The following is a 7,194-nucleotide window of genomic DNA, read 5'->3' as shown; positions in this document are numbered from 1 at the left end:
TTACTCTAAGGAGAGGGAAAGGGAATATGAAAAACATTTGTCAGTTGTTTACAATGGAGTAAAGACGAACACTGTGAACATATCCATTTTAATCCTTGAGGACCCTTTGGAGTTGATGCTGGTGTTAGTAAACCATTGAACAACTGAGTTAGCTGAGATTACTAAATCTAGCTTAAAGTTACAGAAAACGTATACAAGAGGCAGCTTTTATATTTCTACTTGAGCCATTAAGAACATATTTACTTTGCCATCAAATTATTGTGCCATAGTCTTGATTGAATTTATTTCCCTTAATGTATATTTAAAAAATTGGCATCTTTTTAACTTTCATTGTTTCATTGTTTAAAAGTTTCCTTCTCTTTTCTAAAACTTAAATTAATTTTGGTATTCTTTGCTTTGTATAGTTCAGTTCTGTAATTAAAAATACATCTTAAGTGTCATGTCCTTCTAAAAATCATGAAAAGTTATTTCGTTTGAAGTTTCTGAAAAGACAAAACCTTAACTGAAAAGTACTTTTCATCCATCTTGCTGCTCTATATTCTTTCCCTCCAGCCTTTCTATTTAACTTTGCAGAAAGAATCTAGCTCTGAGCAACGAAAGGGCAAAGCTCACCTCTGAGGACCACTCCCTAGTGCCTTCATACCTCAGTACCAGAGAATCATTCTGGCAGACCTCAAACAAAAATTAACCCGATAGGTATAATGGGAAAATGGGCTGTGAATTAAGCAACCAGTCCCCCTGTAAAAGCTTGACTGTTGACTGTACATCCAGGACATCCAGGACTACCATCTGCATTCCAGTCATTCCCTTGCTCTATGGGAAGAGAGATGAAATTCTAGATGTCAAAGACCACCAGGAGCATAGCTTCTGAATTTAATTTAATCATGAAAATACTTGATGAAATTTGGTAGGAGACATAATGGAGAAATAATAACTTCCAAGTCCACTTAAAGTGACTTACTGATAACAGCTCTTGGGTAGTTTAAGTAGAAAATAAAAGAAAACTTCATATTGCAAGGTGGATTTATTAAAAGAATCATAAATGAAGACACACAGATCTGGTTTTGGTGAACAAGTGGTTCAGTGTTTTCGAAACTCAGCTTCCTTATCTATCACACAGGATGGCAATATCTGCCTTATTGGATTTTAATTATTATAAAAGATACTGCTTTTGAAAGATTTGACATACACTAATTAGTGTAAAATAGGTACTCAATAATTTCTAGAAAATAATATTACAGATATGGGTTAGATTTGAAAACCTCAGTTTTAAACATACTGACGGAAGTCATGAACTGAAATGTTAGGTAGATCAAGTAAATGCTTGAAGTGGCTGAGTGCATATAATACAGGAGGGAGTCAGGGGGTCTGTGGAGACCTGGAAAGAGATTTGCCAACTTGAGGCTTTCTAGTTCAGTTTTTAAGAGAAGCTCTATACTAAGTAAACAAAGCATACTTGTTTGCATTCCACTGGCCACCAGTTCAATCACCATGACATACAGAAATATTGACAAAATTCCTACTTCTCCCTAAGCAGTATCAAAACACTTTTTTATTTTTTACCTAATTAAGTATATAGTAAATCAGTTTCCAGCAATATGTCAGACTCTTATTAGAAACACATAGGAAGAGTTCCTCTGTGGCTCAACTGGTTAAGGATCTGGTGTTGTTGATGTCATGGTACAGGTTTGATCATCCAAAAAAAAAGAAAAAGAAAAAAGAACACACAGGAATATGAGATTAAACATATCAAAATAAAAATTTCATTTTTTGTTAAATTCAAAAAATTCCAGGTACTAGAAATTAAGAGATAATTTTAAAGCTTGGCATTAAATTAAATATGTGCTGATACTGCAACAACCTATAACATTTTTAATGCTCCGTACATGCTTTAGTAGGAAGACTGAAACTAACACAGATGGGCGCTCAAGATACGTGAACCAGAATACACAGGACGAGGAGAAACTACAACGGTTTTTTTGTTTGCTTGTTTTTTCTTGTCTTTTTAGGGCCGTACCATGGCATATGGAAGTTCCCAGGCTAGGGATTGAATTGGAGCTGTAGCTGCCAGTCTACACCACAGCCACAGCAACATAGGATCCAAGCTGCATCCTAGCGGCAATGCTGGATCCTTAACCCACTGAGCGAGGTCAGGAATCGAAACCGCATCATCATGGATACTCGGGTTTGGGTTCCTTACTGCTGAGCCATGATAGGAACTCCTGTAACTCTTTTTTTTTTTCTTCTTCTTCTTTTTAAGGCCTCGCTTGTGGTATATGGAAGTTCCCAAGCTAGGGGTCAAATCGGAACTATAGCTGCCAGCCTACACCACAGCCACAGCCACAGCCACAGCCACGCGGGATCTGAGCCGCGTCTGAGACCTACACCACAGCTTACAGCAATGCCCGATTCTTAACCCACTGAGGAAGGCCAGGGATTGAACCCGCATCCTCAAGGATCCTAGTCAGGTTCATTGACCACTGAGCCATGAAGGGAACTCCTACAGCTCTTAACGTAAAGCAGAATGCCTTCAAGAACTGTCCCATCTGACAAAATAGACTATAGTTGTTTTTACCAGTGCCCTGAGGATATTGTGAGGAGGCTTGCCATCTGTTCAAAGCCTTGGTATGTTTCAGCCTCTATAATCTATTGTATATTGATAATCTATTCACTAACAGATTATCAAAGATTAAGAGAGAAAAAACATAGTATCAGTAAAATAAAGGAAACTATCTGGTCAAACATAATGCCCATTCATGGTTAAAAACAAACAAACAAAAAAATTCAACTCAGTATACTACACATAGATTGTCTTAACCTAATAAAGGGAATCTACCAAAAAAATTCTATTCAACATTATAATGGAAAGTCTGACCATAACAATAAGAGAAGAAAGAGTTTTTCAAATGTAAGAGAAAAGAAGGAATAAAAAGGACCTTATTCATTCATGATAGAGTTATCTTACATAGAAATTTCAATGACCTCTGCCACCTATTAGAACTAAATAGAAGGTAGCAATGTTTAGGACTTCCCATCATGGCTCAGTGAAACAAATCTGACTAGAAACCATGAAGTTGTGGGTTTGATCCCTGGCCTTGCTCAGTGGGTTAAGGATCCGGCGTTGCCGTGAGCTGTGGTGTAGGTCACAGACGTGGCTTGGATCTGGCATTGCTATGGCTCTGGCATATGCCGGAGGCTAAGCTCTGATTAGACCCCTAGCCTGGGAACCTCCATATGCCATGGGTGTGGCCCTAAAAAGACAAAAAGACAAAAAGACAAAAAAAAAAAAAAAAGATGGTAGCAATGTTTTGGAGTAAAGTATTTGAAATAACTTCTAACTCTCCTGTATACTGAATTAGCAACAGCCAATTTGAAGCTGTCATAGTAAAAAAGGTCCTATTTGTAATAACAAACATTATAAGCACCTAGTAATCTAACGAATTTTGTGGAAGATTTTATGGAGAAGATCATGAACATTATTGAAGCCAATATATTAGGATTCTCCAGAGAAACAGAAGTAATGGAATACCTATAGAAGAGGTTTATTATGAGGGATTGTCTCACATGATTATGGAGGCTAAGTCCCACTATGTGCGGTGTGCAAGCTGGAGGCTCACAAAAGCTGATGGTATGTATAGTTCTAGTCCAAGCCTAAGAGCCTGAGAACCCTATAGTTTAAGTCCCAGTGCAAGTCCAAAAGTTTGAGAACTAAGAGCACAAATGCTGTAGGACAGGAGAAGATACATGTTCCAGCTCAAGCAGAGAGCAAATTCAACTTTGCTTCATCTTTTTGTTCTGTTCAGGCTCTCAAGGTTTTGGATGAAGTTCACCACATTGGTGAGGACATTCTTCTTTACAAAGACTGCAAATACAAACACTCATCTCTTCTGAAAACTCCCTCACAGACACACCCAGAAGTAATGTTTTACCAGCTATCTGGGCATCACTTAGGCCAGTCAAATTAATGCATAAAATTAATCATCACGAGCCATAAAAGAAAACTTTATCAGTTAGAGATTGTGTTCACGTGTTCATGGCAGGAAAAATTGAGTGAAATAATATTTTCTTTAAAAAAGGAAAATCTTGGAGTTCCCGTCGTGGCTCAGTGGTTAACGAATCCGACTAGGAACCATGAGGTTGCGGGTTTGATCCCTGGCCTTGCTCAGTGGGTTAAGGATCCGGCCGTGAGCTGTGGTGTAGGTTGCAGACACGGCTCGGATCCTGCGTTGCTGTGGCTCTGGCGTAGGCCGGTGGCTACAGCTCCGATTCGACCCCTAGCCTGGGAACCTCCATATGCCGCGGGAGCGGCCCAAGAAATAGCAACAACAACAACAACAAAAGACAAAAAAGACAAAAAAAAAAAAAAAAAAAGAAAAGGCAAAAAGACAAAAATAAGTAAGTAAATAAATAAAAATTAAAAAGGAAAATATTTATCTTTTCTCCTATAAAGTGAACCCTGGAGGAGGTTGGTTAGGGCTGGTACAGTGACTACATAATCCTACACGCCTAGGGTCCCTTGAGCTTTCCATTCTACTTTCCTTAGCATGTGACTTTTATCATTCTCATAGTCAAAGGATGGCTCATAGTCAAAGTATCCAGCATAGTATTAATAGCTCGAAGAAAGGGAAGGATTAAGGGGGAAAAAAAAGTACCAGTAAAGTCTGAGTTTTTAAAAAGAGCTTTTCTAGAAGTCTTGTCTAGCAACTTGCACTTATACTTTATTGGCTGGAAATATGTTATATGGCCTTTCTTACCTGCAAGGAGGTTGTGAAATGTAATTTTTCCCCTAACGATACTGCTACCATGAACAAAATTGGAGTTTTGTTTATTAGGAAGGGAGCAGTATAGATATTGTTCAGGAACCGGTGGTCCATGCCACACTCAGTAACTGCAGAACTGGTTCTAGTTTAGACATGTGAAGACTCATTATCAAAATGACATTAATTCTGACCTAATTAATACATGAATTCAGTGCAATTTTAATTAAATTTATAATTGGATTTGTTTCATGGATATTGAAAAATTCACATAATAGAGAACACTGCATGTTAATTAAGTTCACAAACTCTGGAGCCAGATTGACTTGCTTTAAATCCAGCCTCTGTCACTTATAGCTGTGTGGCCTTGAGCAATTAATTAACCTCTCTGTGCCTTAGTCTCTTCATAAAATGCAGATGATAATAGTAGTTCCTCATAGTGCTGTTCCTTGTAAACAGCAAATGAATTGCTGTTTTTAAAGCACATCGAACAGAACCTTTTACATATTAAGTACATTGTATTTGTTAAACATACATTAACATATGAAATTTAAAAGAGCTAATGAGTAATAACTTTGAAGGTGACTGAGTCCTATTACACATCACAAGTTATTACAAAATGGCAGTAATTAAGACAATGTATTTTCAATGTAGAAATAGACAAATGTAATAGAAGTAGAGAGCCCGGCAACCGATGGACACATATCAGGGAACTTAGAGGTGGCAGAGGTGGCAGTAAAACGCAGTGGGAAAAGAGTAAGTCTGTCAATAAATGCTACTAGGGTGATTGCTTCCCATATGGAAAACATCATATCCTACCTACAGCATACTCATAGATAAATCACAGCATACTCAAAGATGCATTTTATATGTATTAGGAAAGAAATGTTTTTTTAAAAAGGTGCAGACTTTAAAGTCATTAGATAAAAACATAAGAAAATATCTCTACGATCAGCACATATGAAAGGATTTCTTGGAGTTCCCATCATGGCACAGCAGAAACGAATCTGACTAGGAACCTTGAGGTTGTGGGTTCAATCCCTGGCCTCGCTCAGTGGGTTAAGGATCCAGCATTGCCATAAGCTGTGGTGTAGATCACAGACGCAGCTTGGATCTGGCGTTGCTGTGGCTCTGGCCTAGGCTGGCAGCTGTAGCTCCAATTAGACCCCTAGCCTGGGAACCTCCCTATGCTGAGGGTGAGGCCCTAAGAAGACAAAAACCAAAAATAAATAAATAAGTAAATAAGTAAGTAAATAAATAAATAAATGAAAGGATTTCCTAAGTAGAATAAACACCAACTGCCAAAGAAAAGATTGATAATTTGATTATACAAAAATTTGAAACCTTTGTACAGTTAAATAAAAGCACTATGAGAAAATAAAAATTAAACCACAAATATAGAAAAGAAATATGTGAAGCATATTACTTATAAAGATTAGTAACCACAATATATAAAGAACTTCTACAAAAAAATAAAGTCAAATAATCCAGAAGAAATTAGGGGAAAAATATTTAATTAGGCATTAGATAAAAGAACAGTGGTAGGTTTGTATTTGTCAGTAATTATGAAGAGATGCTAAGAAAATTAAAGCAATGCAATATCATTTCCTATTCATTAGATTGGTAAAATTAGAAGATATGGGCCTTCCCACTGTTTGAGAAGTTGCAGAGAAATGGGATCTTTCATGCAGTCCTTGTAGGAAGATAACTTGGTATATAACCACTTTGGAGGGCAGTATGCCAGTTTCTTGTTGAATATATGCATAGTAAGTGGCTCAACATTTCTTCTGTTAGATGTCTCTTGCAGCTAAAAAAATTTATGAAGGAATTATTATGAGTCATGTGCTATTTCGAGTGTTTAATGAATCGTCTCACTTAACCTTCACACCTGCATGAGATAGGCACTACTGTTGTCCCTGTTTTACAGATAGTAAACCAAGGCAGAAGGAGGTTAAATAACGTAGCTGATAAGCAAAACACCTAGGATTAAAATACAGGAAGCCTGGCTCCAGAGTCTGCATTTTTAGTACTCTCATATCTTTCATACACAATGTTTGATATTGTTGATAAAACATCACATGCAAGTTAAAATCAATGAAGTAGATCTACAAACATTAACACAGATCTCAAAACATTAAATTATATAATAAAAATGTAGGAGGCTTTACACATTCTTTGTGTAACTTCCAAACAAAGTAATATTTAGTAATGAACACAAACATATTTAATAAAAGTATAAATTTGTGGACAGTAATGATGTATACTCACTTTAAAATACATTTGACCCCTTGGAATTCCTGCTGTGGTGCAGCGGATTAAGAATCTGACTACAGCCGCCTGAGTCGCTGCAAAGGGGGGTTTGATCCCCAGCCCGAAACAGTGAGTTGGTGCATCTGTGGCATAGGTCAAACCTGTGGATTGAATTCAATCCCTGGCC

Source organism: Sus scrofa, chromosome X (genome assembly GCF_054392235.1).
Source record: "Sus scrofa isolate SSC_HxYL_T2T_F1_AM1 chromosome X, Sscrofa_HxYL_maternal_Yorkshire_Landrace_v2.0, whole genome shotgun sequence".
In the NCBI taxonomy this organism is placed as follows: domain Eukaryota; kingdom Metazoa; phylum Chordata; class Mammalia; order Artiodactyla; family Suidae; genus Sus; species Sus scrofa.
Note: the sequence above shows the minus strand (reverse complement) of the source record.